This window comes from Dreissena polymorpha, unplaced genomic scaffold, assembly GCF_020536995.1.
Source record: "Dreissena polymorpha isolate Duluth1 unplaced genomic scaffold, UMN_Dpol_1.0 chrUn003, whole genome shotgun sequence".
Lineage (NCBI taxonomy): Eukaryota > Metazoa > Mollusca > Bivalvia > Myida > Dreissenidae > Dreissena > Dreissena polymorpha.
This window is the reverse complement of record NW_026273317.1, coordinates 707-19,908: the sequence shown is the minus strand read 5'-3', so window position 1 is coordinate 19,908 and position 19,202 is coordinate 707. Positions and strand designations below refer to the sequence as shown.

The 19,202-nt window shown below is 35.5% G+C and overlaps 1 pseudogene; it reads left to right on the top strand.

The window, feature by feature from the left end:
- Positions 1–4,886: 4,886 nt before the first annotated feature.
- On the top strand, positions 4,887–17,151 carry LOC127863254 (homologous-pairing protein 2 homolog; annotated as a pseudogene).
- Positions 17,152–19,202: the final 2,051 nt, after the last annotated feature.

Sequence of the window (19,202 nt, the reverse complement as noted above, 5' to 3'; positions counted from 1 at the left end):
TGAAATGAAATATGATATTCAATTAAATATGAAATTGCATAGGCTAATATGAGATAAATTATTTATATATTTTTCTAGATGAATTATTAATGTATGTATTGATGTATCAAAACATAAACAAATCAGTAGAATGTTTAATACCTTTGCTGTGTGTACTATTAATATATGCACATATAAGTTTTGTATGTTTACTATAAAATCATTGTTCATTTAAAATGTGTGTACAAATGTTATCTATTTCCCTATTTCTAATTATATTTGCTCACAATCGCTTTAATATAAATGTAGGTTCTTTAAGCGTGAAACTGACGATGCAACTGCGAAGACGAGAAGCGAAAAAATAATTTAGACGATGTATACGATCCTTAACATATTAAAGCGAAATTTTTACCCGTAAATATTTTGAAATACTTCTTTGAAAGGTAATGTTTTACACGGGGTCAGATGGCTGTGTATGGAAAAACAACACTGTTGATAATTACTACTTACGCCGAAGATCTTTTGTACGACTATTTATGGGTTCACAAAATGATATATTTGAGTATTGGAAGAGTCTCTGGATCTATGTAAGTACGGCTCTTTTCTAATGCACAATTTCAAATTTATCAAAACTAATGCCATAATTTTCGATCATCTAGTATTACTGGTTCCTTTAACTTGACTAAACAAGCGCTTTTTTACAAAGTTTACGTTTCGGAATACTATATATGATCGGGTTTTGCCCGACACAAAATTATGTTAAATTTTATGCTTTAATGATTGCCATTAAAATACATGATTAAAAACAAAAAAGTTATGATATATTAAATATTAACTTACAGTTTCTCTTGTAAGCTTTAGATATATAATACGACCAATCACGCTATACTTCCTTACAATTCGTAGAATTGTTTATCAGCTCACGGATTTGATATGTACCAATTAACTTCCTTCTCCTCTTAAATGATATTTACATTTCTTGTCGTAGTTCAATCAACTATTCAATAGAATATTGATCGGCATGGTTTTGCCAATGATTTTACAATAAAGCTTATCTTCGGTCGTTGATTTTTCATGATTGACAAACGTCATACACAATTGATATATAATGATTTTAAAGTTACTGTATGTATATTTGACACATTGGGAGTCGAATCGAGTTTGGTTTTAAAATATTGGAAACAAGACAAGAACAAATAGTAATGCAAACTATTTAAGATAATATATGTGCTATACTCTTCTGTAGTTCGCTTGCAATTTGAATTGTTTACATATATCACCCAAAAGAAGCTTATTGCGTACGCTGTCCGATGTTTGGGTTCGACTTTTTCAATGGTTCGATCCCCAATGTGGGAGCGTTCTTTAGACTCACCTAAAGACACCAAGTCTACCCTGGACACGGACTCGGTAACGTTTTAATAAGTCTTACGCTCTGGATGCAATGGAGATTTAATAATTATGTTAATGAAAACCAAACATTATATTAGTGACAAAATATAACAATGATGATAGTCTATAGTTTTCAACTCTGAATTAACATCATAATTGCTTGCTTGTGTTTAAAAAAACATCGTTTTTCAAACAAACTTAACATTTTCTATAAAATCTATATAAAAAAGGTACAAGCTAAACCCCAATTAGCCAAAATAAATCATGTTTGTTTCCACAAAACAACTTAAACTAAAAGTGCATACGTAGTTTTTTTTCTAGTTATTTCCTTTATGTGAGGGTAATCTGCCAAATACAAATAAAAAAACAAGAGCACCGCATAACGGGTGCCACGCTCGGCTGCGGGTGCATTTTTGAAAAAAATGAAAGCTTGTCAGAATTTTTTTAGAGGTCACAGTGATCTTGACCTTTGACCTAGTGATCTAAATATGGGTGTGGCGTGTACAACTCACCAAGGTGCAGCTACATATGAAGTTTCAAAGTTGTTGGTGGAAGCACTTTGATTTTAGAGCCAATGTTCAAAACCTTAATAAAATGTTAAGGTTTTAGCACGACGCGGACGGCGGACACGACGACGGACACGACACCACACGACGAGCTGGCTATGACAATACCTCGGGTTTTCTCCGAAAACAGCCGAGCTAATAAGGGAAAACGAAATAGTTATTTTACGCATATGATCGAATTTTGAGAAAAATATTTTTTTTTAACTCAACCTGAAATTCAACAAAATTTTAGGATCGGCACACACAAAATTGTGTCGGTCGGGTAAGTGGTAATTTGTTTGCGCCTTTTTTTATATAAATATTGTTATGAATATCATTGTTTTAATAAAAGTGTGTATATTTAAATTTTAATAAAGTGTGTATATGTATTACTCACCTCGTTGATTTGATACTTCCCAAATAACTTCCGCGTTCTCTTTGCTTGTTTACAGTTAAATCAAATATGCATTTTAATATTGTTATATTGATCCGCCTGGTTTTAACAAATGTTCTTATCTTCACAGACACTGATTTTCCATTGTCTGTACATAATTGACATGAACTGGGTTTAAAGTTATTACAATTTGCGAATCGGATCAAATTTGGTAAAAAGGGACTATGCAAACCTTTCTGCAATACAAATTATATAAGATAATTCAAATGGGATACCGCGCATACAGCTGCAGGTACTCGTTTATTAATTTATCAATACATAAATATACCTGCATGTAATGTACCATATTTTAACTATCATTATATTTTTGTTACTTTTAAAATACAGTAGTACTAGTAGTGATGGTGGTGGTGGTGTTAATGGTGGCGGCGGCGGCCGCCGAGGCGGCGGCTTTGGCGGCGGTGGTTGTGGTGTTGGTGGTGGCGGTGCCGGCGTTGGCGATGGCGGTGGCGTCGGCGGTGACTGTGTCGGTGGGGGTGGCTGTATCGGTGGTGGTGGTGGTGGTGGTGGCGGTAGCGGTTACTGTAGCGGTGGCGGTGGTGGTTGCGGTGGTGTTGTTGGTGGTGGTGGTGGTAACACTGCATGTTGTGGTAGCAGCAGCAATATCTTCAGTAGTCTGTAGCAATAACAATACCTGTAGCAGTCAGTATAAGTAGCAACAATAGCAGCAGCAGTACGTGTAGCAGTAACTAGCAGTTACAGAAGAAGCAGCAATGGTAGAAGTAGTATTTGCAGTAGCAGCAGCCGCAGAAGAAGCACAGCATGTAGTAAATTGGGAATTCAAAACATGAAACTACTAAACCCTTTCAAAATCTAATTGAAACAAACCTTTGAAAAGCGTATTTCGAACAAAGCAATAAAGAGTCTTTTCAATAAATTTTTCTGAAAGAACTTGATGCGGTTACAACTTATAATATAGATGTCGTGAACAAGGCTGTTTGAATTGGATTTTTGGTTTTTATTGTTGGCAGTACAGTGAATGTTTTGTTAATCCTGCATGGTTTAGTTATAAAAACACATCTGAACTTCGATGTTAAATTCGTAAATCAGCGTTTATATTATTTAACTTATTATTAACAAACATTTCATACATGTGGAAAATAAAGTTATAGAAAATATAAACGATTCCCAAATATTTGCAATGCCAACAGCGCCCATGTGTTTCGATAAAAAGGAATTCGTTATTGTGTTTATACTTAGGCGACTAAAATATATTCAAACGTCTTTAGAAACTGGTACCACGCAGGGGCGTAACGTTTAAAAAATATTTTACTCGGAATATAAAGAATAGATTTCAATAAGGTTTATAGCTGTGTGAAGTGACGTATATGACCACCAGTGTATTCACACTAAGTGACGTTTATGACCACCAGTGTATTCACACTAAGTGACGTATATGACCACCAGGGTATTCACACTAAGCCCTGGGCTTTTGTTCAGTCAAATTGATCAATGGTTCAACTTATGCACACTATGTTTAACAGTCGGATAACTATATGTGCTTCCGTTACATAAAGGGGTGTTCGGAGAAAACAATGAAACCTTCTAAAGTCAGCCGTGTATTTTAGAGTATTTTTGACCATCTGCTTGTAATGAAAGATATCCCGATACATGCTTACCAAACACCAGTTTAAGAAACCGATACAATTACAATGTTCAACTTTTGTAATGAACAATATTTACGAATAGTTCCTTCCAGTTATCGTCATAAACTATTATCGATTTTCATCAATGTTAAATATTTGATTTGAAAGTGGCTGGAAAGGCAAGTGTGAATTTCATTGCAATTTTATGTTTTTGTGCTTGACAATAATATAGAAATATTGAAAAGAGAATTTCCTACTGAATCAAGCATGCGTTAATGCCCGGACTCACGTTATAAAATCACTGTGTGTGCACTTCAATTGTTATAAGCAATGTTTTCTGTGCTGCGATGCTTATATCATAACAGCGACTGCAAAAAAGAAAAACTATTTAAAGCATCGTTATGTGGATCCACCCATTTTTTCAGCAAATTAACAAATTGCATCATATTGTTGACGCACACATGAATATATGTTTGTTCTTGTTGGCGGAATAATGTCATTGCACGAGGCAAGTTGGTCGTAACACCTATTTGACATGTTATCTTCAGAATAAAACTTCTCGCTGTTATTACCCCTCCTACGGAAAGACGGAAACCACTGAATTCACAAAAAATCGTGTTACATCTGATTAGATTATGGGTTTGGGGCTTTTTCAAAATGAACTTAACTTTTCCACAAAATGGCTTCGCGTTGTATGGTTTACATAAACAAATGTAAGGAAATATATATAATAACGACCCTCGAAGGGTGATGATGGTTGATTTTTTTTTTTTAAATCACACCATTCGTGGATCAGCCGGTGTAAATGTACTAACTAATCATACATATAAGTGACAACTTCCTGACTTAAGACGGGGAAAATAGCCTTACAAATAATTTCATGACCAAGTTAGCGGTATGTAACCTTCGAATCTATTGCACAACTTAGTGGCATATAGCCTTAAAACAGTATGGTGTGGAATTATTATGTCAAATTTACCTCCCTTGAACAAACTCCCGCGAAATTTGACATATATCGAACTCAAAATGAGTAAATCTAAGGATTTAAATGGTAAATATATCGGTCATATTTCAGATAATTATTTATTATTTGAAAAAGAAAAACTAAAGTATGAGTCACCATATAATATGCCCGATGTTAACCATTAAATGATAATTATAGAACTGGTCAAACGTTTCTTCTAGGGGATGATGCCTTGATGGACGTTTCGTGCCACTACCAGTTCGTGCCACTGATATTTGTGTAGGGAGACATTGGACGTTTCGTCCCACTGATAATATATAGGCGTATAGTTGTGAATAATACCGTATATCAGGTGTGAATCATAATGGGAAACGTTCGTATCTTTGATTGTCTCATACATGCCATACGTCCCGGATTGTCCCGGTAATGAAGAACGTGTCCCGCAGTCCCAGAAATCTGTCAAATGTCCCGGATTTTACAAAATCCATATATACATGTACCTTATCTTAGGCTTAACTGCACCTCGAATCTGTGTACCCACTAATCCGCAGCATCTCCATGGCAATACTAGTCCAAATAATTAGACGTAAGCTACCCCGCGTCGATGTAAATCTACCTCATATTTATAGGAGTATGGCAATACCTACCCATATAGGTTACTACGCTACGTGTCAAAATCGATCAATAACAGGGGTCCTCTTATCATATCGATTGTCTCACGTTCGCAGTCAAACCGAAAAGGCTGCATTGTTTAATGTGATTGTAAATTGGCTTGAATACATGAATACTGATTTTACAATGCCTACCAAAAATGCATATATGTTTAAAGATATCGCTTATCGATATATGTATACATGTCCCGGAAAATCGGCAAAAGTCCCGGAAAATTGAGCTCAATTTCCTGGAATTGGTCTGAAAATTTATGGCATGTATGGATTGTCACCTCTGTGTGTTTACAATAAAAGGAACTGAAACTAAATAAAAAGAAATGTCAAAACAAAGACAAAAGATTACCTTGTACCCAGCTTAACTCATACCTTATTTTGCATTCATGATTAATTGCAGATTTCATTGATGGTCCACCCCATGAAAGGTTTTGCAAGGTGTTTTTTTTAGCATCCCTAACATTCAACATGATTCCCTTGGTTGTATGTAAATATGGATACCTGGACTGTTGGGCCGTAAATTAGCTCAGCTGTAATGGCCCTCTGATAAATGGTCTCTTCTTTAGAATCTCTCTCTGATATGTAATATTTTGTTAAAACTTCTCTAGAGTGCGCTTAGTAAATATTAATTGTTAAAATTAATTAATTTACAGATGGGTTAAACTTCTTAATGTTCCATTTCTCAGAATTTAGCAACGATTTAAATTGAATAACACTTGTGGCAGCTATTGTTGATTCTTCCAAACAGTTCCAGTAATCAATTGATCTTTGACTAAAGGTGTTGAGTCTTACATTGCTTTTGGAATTCTTGCCTCTTAATTTGACTAAAGCTGTTGAGTCTTACATTGCTTTTGGAATTCTTGCCTCTTAATTCCAAGTGATGACCACGAAGATTATCCTCAGCCAGATGGAACAATTTTTCCCAGTTTAAATCATCCAGCGCATGTAAAGATTTGAAAATTTGGATCATATCGGCCCTGTCCCTTCTGTACTCAAGTGTGACTTGGTCGATCATTTGAGGAAATGTATTTTAACAGAGAATCAGGAGACTTCAATTTATTTTAACATTTACCCATTCCACAATTATAGACACACATAATGCAAACTTATGATTACTGCATAAATATGACTTTTCCCATCTCTATAAATTACTCGATAATTCCATCTCTTTTCTTCTTCAATTGTTGATAATTGCAATCGTCCAACTCGATCGCAGCTATTAACCCACTGGATCGCTGGGAGTCACATTTAACCATTCCACAAGTATAGACACATATAATGCAAACTTATGATTACTGCATAAATATGACTTTTCCCATCTGTATAAATTACTCGATAATTCCATCTCATTTCTTCTTCAATTGTTGATAATTGCAATCATCCAACTCAATCGCAGCTAATTACCCTCTGGGTCGCTGGGAGTCGCAACTGGTAACAAGATTTTTCATAGAAAAGTGTGGCCCGGAATCCAAGCAGCACTTTAATTGTTAATATAAGCAACATAAACTATTTTCTGGCATAAATAAACACAAACAGAATATACATAATCACTAATGCTCCAACTAAAACAACTTACTTGATTTGGTGTGCCACATAATAATGATATTAATCCAAATTTTCAAACATGTCAACGGTTCATGAAAATAATTTTTGCAATGTATAAAGCCCAGTATTTAGAATTAAAAAATACGCAGCGAAAATCTTCCGCGAGATAGATCTCGTGTCTAATCAACCAATTGTAATACAATGTACACAGACTTTCTCTGGAACCTCCGAAAGATGGAACGAATAGTCAATTCAAAACTCTTGCTTTCTATTTGATAAAGGGTTTTGTGTAAAGTTTTTATTTTGAGTATTTCTCCACAAATGACTCGCTAATTGATATCGATGACAGGTATTGAGTTTGTTCTGATGTATTAATTCAGCTAATGGAACTCAAATTTTATAGATATACGTGAGAATTTTTTTTACATGGAATTTTGTTTTATCAGAAAGAACTCAGCTGTACGTATGTTCTCATAAAAGCTCAGAGCATTCAAAAAGAACAATTGTTGAAAGCAAATCTGGCTAATATTGACAATTGAAGTGATAATCATAAAGAATTTCATAAACACAAACATAAGGACAGGTTATTCCAACGGAACACATAAATCCCCTGACCCAATTTTCGCGAAAAGGTACAGCACCTCTGATATCAAGGAAGTAAAATAAGTTGTTGCCACAAATTTGCACTAATTCTGAATTGGGATATTTACATGTCATTGACACTTGGATCAAATGTTCTTATTTTGCAACAATTCAACAGGCAACAAGAGTCATGGCATTCTGTGCTTTTTCAATGAGCCAGATGATTATTCTTCAGCTAGATTTTATTTAGTTAATTAATCTTTTGTTTACAGCGTCAGCTGCTGTACTGGACTACCTAAACAAACAGAATCGACCCTACAGTGCCATAGATATTTGTAACAATCTGCATAAGGAATTCGGGAAAACTGTAAGAAACACTTGTTTGAAGTCGACTTCCTATTATTGAAATTTTTATTTCTCACTTTTGAACACTTTAATTTGTTTTCACTTAAGCATGAACTTTTTATTTATAAATTTGAAGATTAAGGTAGATTTTACTGATTTATATTCTGGCAGATTTAAGTGCCAAAGAAGGTTTAGGAAGAACTTACAGATAAGCCCATTTAAGAAAACTTTCTGAATGAGTGAAAACCAAGACTAGACTTTAAGCAGATAGCATCATATTTTGTGTTGTCATATTAATTAAAGTATAATATTTATACCTGGTTGTAGGCTATAGTTAAGGCGTGTGAAAGTCTTGCTGAGTCTGGTCAGATTAAAGAAAAGGCTTATGGCAAACAGAAAGTCTATGTGGCTGACCAGTCACAGTTCCCTGAGGTAAGTCTATGTGGCTTGCCAGTCACAGTTCTCTGAGGTAAGTCTATCATGTGGCTGACCAGTCACATTTCCCTGAGGTAAGTCTATGTGGCTGACCAGTCACAGTTCCCTGAAGTAAGTCTATGTGGCTGACCAGTCACAGTTCCCTGAGGTAAGTCTATGTGGCTTGCCAGTCACAGTTCCCTGAGGTAAGTCTATGTGGCTGACCAGTCACATTTCCCTGAGGTTAGTCTATGTGGCTGACCAGTCACAGTTCCCTGAGGTAAGTCTATGTTACTGACCAGTCACAGTTCCCTGAGGTAAGTGTATGTGGCTGACCAGTCACAGTTCCCTGAGGTAAGTCTATGTGGCTGACCAGTCACAGTTCCATGAGGTAAGTGTATGTGGCTGACCAGTCACAGTTCCCTGAGGTAAGTCTATGTGGCTGACCAGTCACAGTTCCATGAGGTAAGTCTATGTGGCTGACCAGTCACAGTTCCCTGAAGTAAGTCTATGTGGCTGACCAGTCACAGTTCCATGAGGTAAGTCTATGTGGCTGACCAGTCACAGTTCCCTGAAGTAAGTCTATGTGGCTGACCAGTCACAGCTCTGAGGTAAGTCTATGTGGCTGACCAGTCACAGTTCCCTGAGGTAAGTCTATGTGGCTGACCAGTCACAGTTCCCTGAGGTAAGTCTATGTGGCTGACCAGTCACAGTTCCCTGAGGTAAGTCTATGTGGCTGACCAGTCACAGTTCCCTGAGGTAAGTCTATGTGGCTGACCAGTCAAAGTTCCCTGAGGTAAGTCTCTGTGGCTGACCAGTCACAGTTCCCTGAGGTAAGTCTATGTGGCTGACCAGTCACAGTTCCATGTGGTAAGTCTATGTGGCTTGCCAGTCACAGTTCCCTGAGTTAAGTCTATGTGGCTGACCAGTCACAGTTCCCTGAGGTAAGTCTATGTGGCTGACAAGTCACAGTTCCCTGAGGTAAGTCTATGTGGCTGACCAGTCACAGTTTCCTGAGGTAAGTCTATGTGGCTGACCAGTCACAGTTCCCTGAGGTAAGTCTATGTGGCTGACCAGATGCAGTTCCCTGAGGTAAGTCTAGACTATGTGGCTGACCAGTCATAGTTCCCTGAGGTAAGTCTATCATGTTGCTGACCAGTCACAGTTCCCTGAAATAAGTCTATGTGGCTGACCAGTCACTGTTCTCGGAGGTAAGTCTATGTGGCGGACCAGTCACAGTTCCCTGAGGTAAGTCTATGTGGCTGACCAGTCACAGTTCCCTGAGGTAAGTCTATGTGGCTGACTAGTCACAGTTCCCTAAGGTAAGTCTATGTGGCTGACCAGTCACTGTTCTCGGAGGTAAGTCTATGTGGTGGACCAGTCACAGTTCCCTGAGGTAAGTCTATGTAGCTGACAAGTCACAGATCCCTGAGGTAAGTCTATGTGACTGACCAGTGACAGTTCCCTGAGGTAAAGGTAAGGCTCAGCCATTTTTCTCAGCTTCCGCCCCAAAAGTTGCAAATGGGCAATTTAGTTTGCGAAAGGGGAAAATATATAAAGATTCATCTAAGTTCCTGTGTCAATTTCTTACTCGCAGGTATTTCTGGTTTTATGCCATTATCACTTTGCTTTTAAGTGGGAAAGGTATAAGGGGATACCATTCATATGCCATTGTTTAGGTTGTTTGCTCTTTTTTAAAGCCTATTTGTGCAAATACCATTCTTATCTGCAGCTGTGGTTCTGAAACGTTAATATTGTAGCAAACAAAATTGTAAACAAGTTCAGGTGGGTATATACCCTAATACTGTCCTTGGGCTCAAAGGGTCTATGAAATAATTGTGTGTGCAGGTGGATGATGCTGAAGTCAAGACAATGGACAGCAAGATAGTGGAGCTCACTGGAAAACTGCAGTCCACCTTGGAGGAAGTGAGACAACTAGAATCAGGTAGTGTGTGCATACTAACCAGTAACAGGTTTTTAGCACATCTCACCACAAGGTTATTAAGGCTGACAGTTTTTTATGACAGAAAAAAATACCAAATATTTTACCTGATTTTCCGTTTTGCAAAATATATATTTTAAGGTTTGAATTTGAAATTGTTGCATCTGCTTTACATGTGTGTATCAGGTAAAATGTTGTCACTTACAACCTGTACAACTTCGACATCTGGCTTAGTTGTTAGAGCGCTGAATTATTAATTGAGGATTGCAGATTTGATTCCTGGCCCAGCCACATAATTATGATGATAACTTGTGTGGTGATTCCAACTAAATTATAATTAGAATGAAACCTTCAAATTTTCAAATACTTTAACATAGCACATAATTTACCAGATTTGTCTGCCTAAATACCATACCTCTGCGCCCTTTTTAGAAGCACCTTTCAAGCTATTCTGCCTACCCTGACATCATCCAAACTAGTTTAATGTTTTGAAGCTAGTTTCTCAAGGTTTTTCTTCAACTTAATTTCTCACGAATAGCTTGAGAGATTTCATTCAAACTTACAAGATTTATTCCCCATATTAATACAACCCCATAGGCCATGTTTGGTCACTCTACTTTGAAATTTGTGAAAATTAAAGAATGTTTTACCCTTAGGAGTTTTCATAAATGATAATAAAATATGTAATTATATACATAAAATAGGCAGGTGAACAATTTATATGTAACCTAGTTTCTCAGGATTGACTTGAGGGATATCATTCAATCTTATTACTTTAATAGCCCCATTAACTCTGTAGACCAAGTTTGTTAACCCTGGTTTGAAATTTTACGTTGTAAAGAGCCTTTTTAAAATTAGACATTTTATTTATGAGATATATAGACAGGTAACAGACAATCAAATTGGTGTGTAGATATCTTGTACCAAAACATCTTCCTCTTGGGATTGCATATGGGATGGTTGCGTCAAGGTCACTGTTATTTAAAATAGCCAAAAGGGATTCCATCTAATTTTTCAATAACAAATAGGGTTATTATAATGATACTTCTCATATTTCTCCGTTGTACCCTGACTCCGCTTTGGTTTACACATGACATTGATGGTGTTAATGTCATATTTAGTTAGAAAAAGGTTTCTACTCAATAATTCACCAAAAAATTTAGAAATGGCTAATGAAAAAGTATATATATCGGATCTGGCACGAGTTGTCATATCATACCATATTCTATTAAACGAGTTCAGGAATTTTGTTAGTAAGCGAGCCTTTGGCGAGCTTACTAACGAATTTCCTGGACGAGTTTAATAAAATATGGTATGATATGACAACGAGTGTCAGATCTTTTTTATCACATGCTTTTAAATGAACAAATTAAATAAATATTTACGCAAACATAATGATAAATCCCGAATGATGCTTACATTTCGTGACTCATTTGACGTTGCAACGTCATTTCAGCAAAATAACAAAATGCGATTGGTCAATAAACGAAAACTAAGCCAATGAAAACGCTTAAAAATGTTGTATTACACATGTGTAATAAAAAAAATATGTAATGGTTGTATTACATGGGAAACAGGGTATAGCATGTGATAAATGTGTAAATGTCATGCTACATGTACTTAAGCTTAAAATGGAAAGCATTGAGGCTGGTTAGTAAGTCAAAAACAAATTGACTTATTGGCCTATTCAACTACATACATAGATGCCTTCCATCAAAACTTAATTTGAGATTTCAGACAGGGTCAAGGTCACTTTTTCTATGTACATGTATAGATAAATGGTTTTCACCTAATAAGTAAATAACACATTAAGTTCTTGTATTTGTTTGCGTACATGAATGCCTCACGCTGGTATATCTAGTTCTAACATTGGGTTCAATTAACTATGGGTTGTGTGTAGTCAAGTTCACAGTTTATAGATGCAGAAGAATTGTTTGTACACAATAACTTGAAAAATATCGAGAAATTGTTAAGAAACTAACAAGAACAAGTCAAGTGGAATTCTACAGCTCATTTTATTTTTGTGACTGTAGATCTTTCAAGATTTATATTTCTGCAAGAATGCTTTTTTTCAGATCTAAAAATGTTCAGTAGCTGCTTGTCAACTGAAGAGGCCAAGATACAGCTACAAGAGACAACAGCCCAGGTACACACGTCTCTGTGAAGTAGTAGTTGAAAGTAGTCCATAAGTCCCTTAACCAGTGAATTCTTACAAGATCATTATCTAGGCTTGTAAACTTTCTTGACATAATCTTTAGGTCATGTTTTATGATTGGCCAGATTGTGTCAGGAAATGTTGAGCTATCATGATTCAATTTATCTATCAGTGGCAAACAGAAATACTTTTAAGAAGAAAAAAAATTACCTTTTTAGCTGTTCTTGTTCTCTTACATCTTTGCCCAACAGTTTTCACTCAGTCTTCAAAATTTGATAGTCCTTTGTGATAATTTATCTGCTAATTTCAGTAGCATGCTGAGTAAGTCAAGGTATTGTGTTATTGCATCTGCTCCATACATGTCCACTGCTATTCGTTTAAACTAGGGATGCAAGAGGTTACAAACAAAATTAACCAGTTAACCTTTTGCCATAGCCGATTATTAACCAGTTAATTGAAAACCTAAGTAGTAAAAATGATTAAGTATATGTTAAACATGTCATATTGCTCTTACCTGTACAGTATAGAAATTTGAGATGGCCTGTGTTGAAATTATATCCGTTTCTTAATAAAAATGTATTATAAACAAAAATAAACTTAATATTAAAAAAATAATTATTAAACAAGTGCAACACTATCTAACCGTTCAAACAAATCAAGAAACATACATGTATATGCAGAACATGCACAAAACAAAAGTATTCATTTGGTCAAGAAAATGACTTTGTCCACTAGCTTGTGGCTGATTCGGATGCTAGCCTTGGTAACAAAAGGACATGTTGTCGATAAAACTTGCTCTGATTGCATGGATGTTGATGGCACAGACGAAAGCTTTAAACTGATTTATTTAGCTTGATTGCATAAAAAATATCAGGCTTATAGAAACACTCTCAAGTCCGTTTCCTGGGTTTAACCTTAGTGTCCTAGGAAGAGATCTAAAGACCACTCCAACAGTGGGGATCAAACCTGTGACCTCCTGGTTGCTATGGAGACACCATATCCATCTCTGTTCTTGATAATATATCTCTAGATTACTTCAACATTGTTCATGATATTTTAAATTAACATTCCTTAAACAAATATTCACCATGCATAGACAGCATATCACCTATAAAGCTAGCTCAAAGGTCAAGGTCACACTTAGATTTCAAAGGTCAAGATCAGCATTATACAGTTTTTCTTAGAACAACTTTATTTTTCATCATGCTGTTTTCAAATAACTTACCTCAGACGTTAGTGTGACATTAATTCCCACCATCAGTTGTTATCAAAATGTAGTGTAGTCAAAATAAGTATAAACTGTCATCGATTGACTGATAAATGTTGAACTTGACTAACTCTATTGAAAGGTTGGCTTTCTCAGTAATTTAATACTTACAGAATGCACTTAAAAATCATTTTGCTCTCATGATAAAATCTTTAGGGTTTGAGCTTGTTTTGCTAAAGTGCAAACACTAAAATAGTGAGGGAACTTGTTTGTTTTGTAGTGTGCCCACTACAAAAAGAAGCTGGCACATCTAAAGGATGGTGGAAATGTGGTCTCACCAGAGGAGAAAGACAAGGTACTGAGGCTGTTGAAGAGGAACGTCATAAGTTGTATCTTGTATTGTGTTTTTAGATAATTTTATGGACCACATTACTCACATTGGGTACAATAAGCAAGTTCCCCACTGTTCATTTATTGAAAAGTAGAACCTAATAATACTAAATGAAATAAATACATGCTTATGTGTTGCAGAGAAATGACAATTTCTGTATTACCTTATTGCCTTATCTGCTCCAACTTGTTTCAAGGCCATTGCTTCAATATCAGGGTGCAGAATCAACAGGGTTTTCAGGGGTTTACACACGGGCTGGACAGAATATAATCACACCATTAAGAAGTTTATTTTTGCAAATATCTCAAGTTATTAAAATACATTTGCAAAAATTATTAGTGCATAAAAGACAGTTTTTCTTGCAGTTTGTGCCGATATCTTAAGGCAGGGTTTTTTTCCACTTTTTGGGAAGATAGCCCATGGCTTTGGAATTGGAAATTTTATCGGCATTTTCATGAAATTGGGAAAATAAATTCATTAGCCTTTTTTTTTCACACGAAAAGTCCACTGATTAGGGAAATACTAAATTTTACATTACTCTTTATAATCATTCAAATTAAAAGAACAAAATCATATAATACTTTGTTAGGTGTAATTGAATTAAAATTGAGATAAAATACGCATTAGACACTTCTTTCTAAAAAAAGAAATAATAATAATATTTTTTAATTTTATTTTTTTTTAATTGGGATTTTTTTGCCACATTTTGGGGAAAAAGTATACTTTTTGGGATTGGGAACATAGCCGAATTTCGGCTATAAAATCGGGCCAAAAAAAAACCTGCTTTAAGGTATATGAATAAATCTTTAAATACGTCTCCATTCGGTGACAAAATTTCATGTTGCGTAAAGCATAACCAGCTAGTACAAATCGAATTTTGAACAAGAACACAGGCTTATTAAGTGAATTAATCCTAATGCATTTCACATTGCCTTTAGCAGCATAAAATCTGTCTTGTATGCACTAGTTGAAATTCTTAAGAAAAAAAATGTATTAAAAAAGTAATTTGAAATTAAGCACCACTTACTGTCGTGCTTACATACCTGAAAGTTAAAAGGGGGAACCCAACAATCCTGCACCCTGATATTGGTGCATTGATTTCATAATCCTGTGTGATAGACAATTCATTGAAAAAAAAATAAACATTCAAGTATCAGGAACAGATTAAAACAAAAAACGTTCTAGTAACCGTGTTTTTAGGGAATCTTTCATGTGGAATAATTGTGATTATAAGTTGTGGAACATCTTTCCACAGCAATGTGCAGGAACAGTAGTGTGTTCATGAGTAACCTTGTGTTTCTTCAGGTGTATAAAAATAGGGAAACATATGTTAAGGCATGGAAGAAAAGGAACGCATGGTAAGCAAGCCGTTACTTTAGTGCATCTGTGTAATTTAAATCTGTACTCAATATAGGAAATGGTTTAAATTCATGGAAACAAATAAAACATGCGCAATATCCTGGTAATTTGTCTGTATTATAAAAATGTACATATCTTTACAAAAATCGTACAGTTTTTACATACATGTATCTTAAGTTTAATAGGATCAAAAGCCTAAGTCCTATTCAGTCAGCCTTGAATCAATTTCCTGGATAGAACCAAAAACTTGGTGTTGTTAGAGAATCCATGTCCTTCTGATTGCTAAGCAGAAACCGTATCCCATATGCCACCACACTGTTTGTTGAAGTTGCATGGTTATGGGATGTACAATAAAAAACAGGATTTACAAGCCCAAGTAAGTAAACAAACTATTCAATTACAGAAATGAGAACTATTTAGACTATTGTCCTGAGGTGTATAAGCAACACAATGTTCTGTTATCGGTCCATTTCCCCTGAAAGGTCACAGGGGCCGGTCCGCACATAAGGCAGTCGTGAAGACGCAGCGATACCTGTTAATAAACTCTGACATTCACACACCGTTATCGGTCCTAGATAGTTTTCAAGTTTACCGTATGTTGGTTGTAATAATATACTGCTATATTTTTTATCCCCCAGACAAAACGACATCTTGAATGCCATATTGGAGGGCTACCCAAAACCCAAGAAGCAGTTGTATGTAGGTATCTAATTTGAGCCTCTTCAAGCAAAAATAGTTCTTATGTCATATGTGGATAGTGTTGCTGCAGACCAGTCTACACAATTGTGCATTCTAGACATGAGCTACCCTGTCCACTAATGAGACCAGATTATCTTTTGTGACTATAGGGGACATGGTAGTTCCGTACTCGAGAACTAGCTAGCTGCTGATGGCAAAAGACCTATCTTTAATGACGCAGCTCATATAAGTAGGTGACTAGAATAAATGATACCCTATGGGCTGTTTGGCTATGGCATTACCTTTGATTGGTTCACTCTCGTCTAGTTGATCTGTGCGAGTGTCTACCCCTCCTCCCCCCCCCCCCCCCCCCCGCCTTTTCATTTTGAGGTGTTATATTGGTCATCGTCCCGCATGACAAAAATATTAAAATATGCATATAAACTTATAGTACAAATATTTAAATGTTAAAAAATAATTAATCTGTTTGAATGTGTACAATGAGTCTTGTGAACATTCCTATAGGCTAAAATATATAATGTACAGTGTGTCTGTATGCAAAATCAAGTGGTCCTAACAGTTATGAATTACTTAATAAATGTGTGCTCTGTTCTTGTTCGTTCAGGAGGACATTGGAATAGAGACAGATGAAGATTGCAGCGTTAAACCTCCAGACATCTAGACTTACACAATTTTTCTCAATTTATTATTTATTTGTTTCAGTTAACAATATGTTACATTTTGCTCTGCGTAAAATACTATTTTGTGAGTTAATTTTAACTAGTACAAAGGATTTTATTGTTATGGAATGCTGTTGATATAAAATACAGTTTTCGTTTATCTGTGTAAATGTATGAAAGTGTACTTTTATTTAAATATTAAATTTGTTATTGTGATATTATTGTGTACATATGATCATGTCAATCAATAATAAATTGTGCTAAAAACTTACTGAAATCATTATGACTGCCCTGAACTTCGCCTGTGTACGTGAAGTATGGTTACTACACGTAATGAATTGAGTGTTCAACATGCAGTCCAACAGAAAGCCTGTAAAGACGCCTGTGTCCAAGTTGACGGGAAAAGGAACTTTAACATCACGCATGCCTTATTTCATGGAAAAATGAAGTTATTGTGTGTGTTTTATTTCCAGTCTTGTCATAAAACAATTGCACGCATTAACATTGACAAATAGGTTAATAAAAAGTTTGTTTTTTTCAATGAACGTTTACTTATACTTGATCAAAAACGTTGGAGGTATTATAGTTATTTTCTATCTCGAATTAATATACAATATATGTTTTATAGACTGTCTTCAAAATTCCTCGTCCAATGTATGTCACTGTTAGAAAAAAAATAAGTTAAGGAAAGCATGTGTAGAAGAACATTTAGTTGAGAAAAGAATCCATCTACACTATTGTGTGAATTGATGTAAGTTCGTTTTCCAGTAATTTTATGAACCGCGAATGTAAAGCGATCACAAGATTCGTACTGGTAACAAGCAGAGGCGTCAAAGTTCATGATTATTCCTAAAATCAGGATTTTTGCCCTTAAGACCAATTTTGATTTTGACATAAATCAGAAGATTTTTTCTGGAATTTTAAGATTATTGTCACAAAATGTCATCTTAAACACAAATTTTTTACTTTGACATATTGTTTACAAAGTCATATACAATAGTAAACAAAGTTACATGAATAATAACCCTTTTTTGCTCTGGCCCCAAAACGATAGCCTATTTTCAGGATTTTAGATTTTGGCAAATTGACACCCCACTGAACAAGAAAATGTTCGAAAAAAAACAGCTAAATACGCGCGGGCTCTACCATAGTCACTCATCTAGAGATATTTTATATAATATTTGAGCCGTGCTCGGGAAAAACAGACTTAATTGATGTGTGAAAAGTATCGTCCGTGATCAGCCTGTGGAGTCCACACAGGCTAGTCAGGGACGACACTTTCCGCTTAGACTGAATTTTTTGTCAAGGTGAGACTTTAATCTATTAATAAGTGTCGTCCCTTACTAATCGGTGCGGATCGCTTATCATGTGCAATACGTTACACACATGAATTAAGCCTGGTTTCCCATAGCGGGCTAATTCGTTCCAGTTTATAGACCATTTAACAACATCCTGTGCATTCTATACATAGATGGTGACGTCACTACGTTTTTGTCAGTAAGACAATGACATCCTATGGCCAATTATTCTGTTCTTAGGTGGTTTGCCAATGATTTTGAAGTAGAAATGTTATCACGCAATCGTGTTCTACTTTTTATTTACCACTTTTAAAGGGATCTTTTTCACGGTTTGGTAAAATTGCAAAAATTGAAAAAAAGTTGTTTCAGAATCGCAAATTTTCGGTTTAGTTATGATATTTGTGAGGAAGCAGTATTACTGAACATTTGCCATGGTCTAATATAGCCATTATATGCATCTTTTGACGATTTAAAAACCTAAAAATTATAAAGCGTTGCATCGCGAAACGATTGAATAATTTGGAGAGTTCTGTTGTTTTCGTTTAAATTTGTGAAAATACGAAGTTGCTTATATAAGGTATAAAATACGCCGACACAAATGCTTGGCAGGATAGCTCAGTTGGCTTGTGCGTTCTTACCTCAGGACTTTGATGATTAGAAGTTGAGCCCTGCTCAGGGCTACCTTTTTTTTTTACTGTAGCTTAAAATTGAATGTTAACATTTATCAATATAAAGCATTTAATGACAAACTTCAAAACATGCCAAAATCTGTGAAAGGGCCCTTTAAATAGCCAACTAGATCCCTGTGTGTAGTAGCAACTGCGCTGTTCAAATGAAATTACTATCGCTGCTCCAAAAGAAGCGAAAATACGCATGTCTGATCCATTTGTCATAACAAAGGCGCAGCGTTATGAATAACACAATGTGAAACAACTTCAATTTATTTCACAATAGCATACTTAACAGAAAGAGACATGAATAATATGCGTTACATTGTGTACGGGTATAAATAAAATGTTTTTTT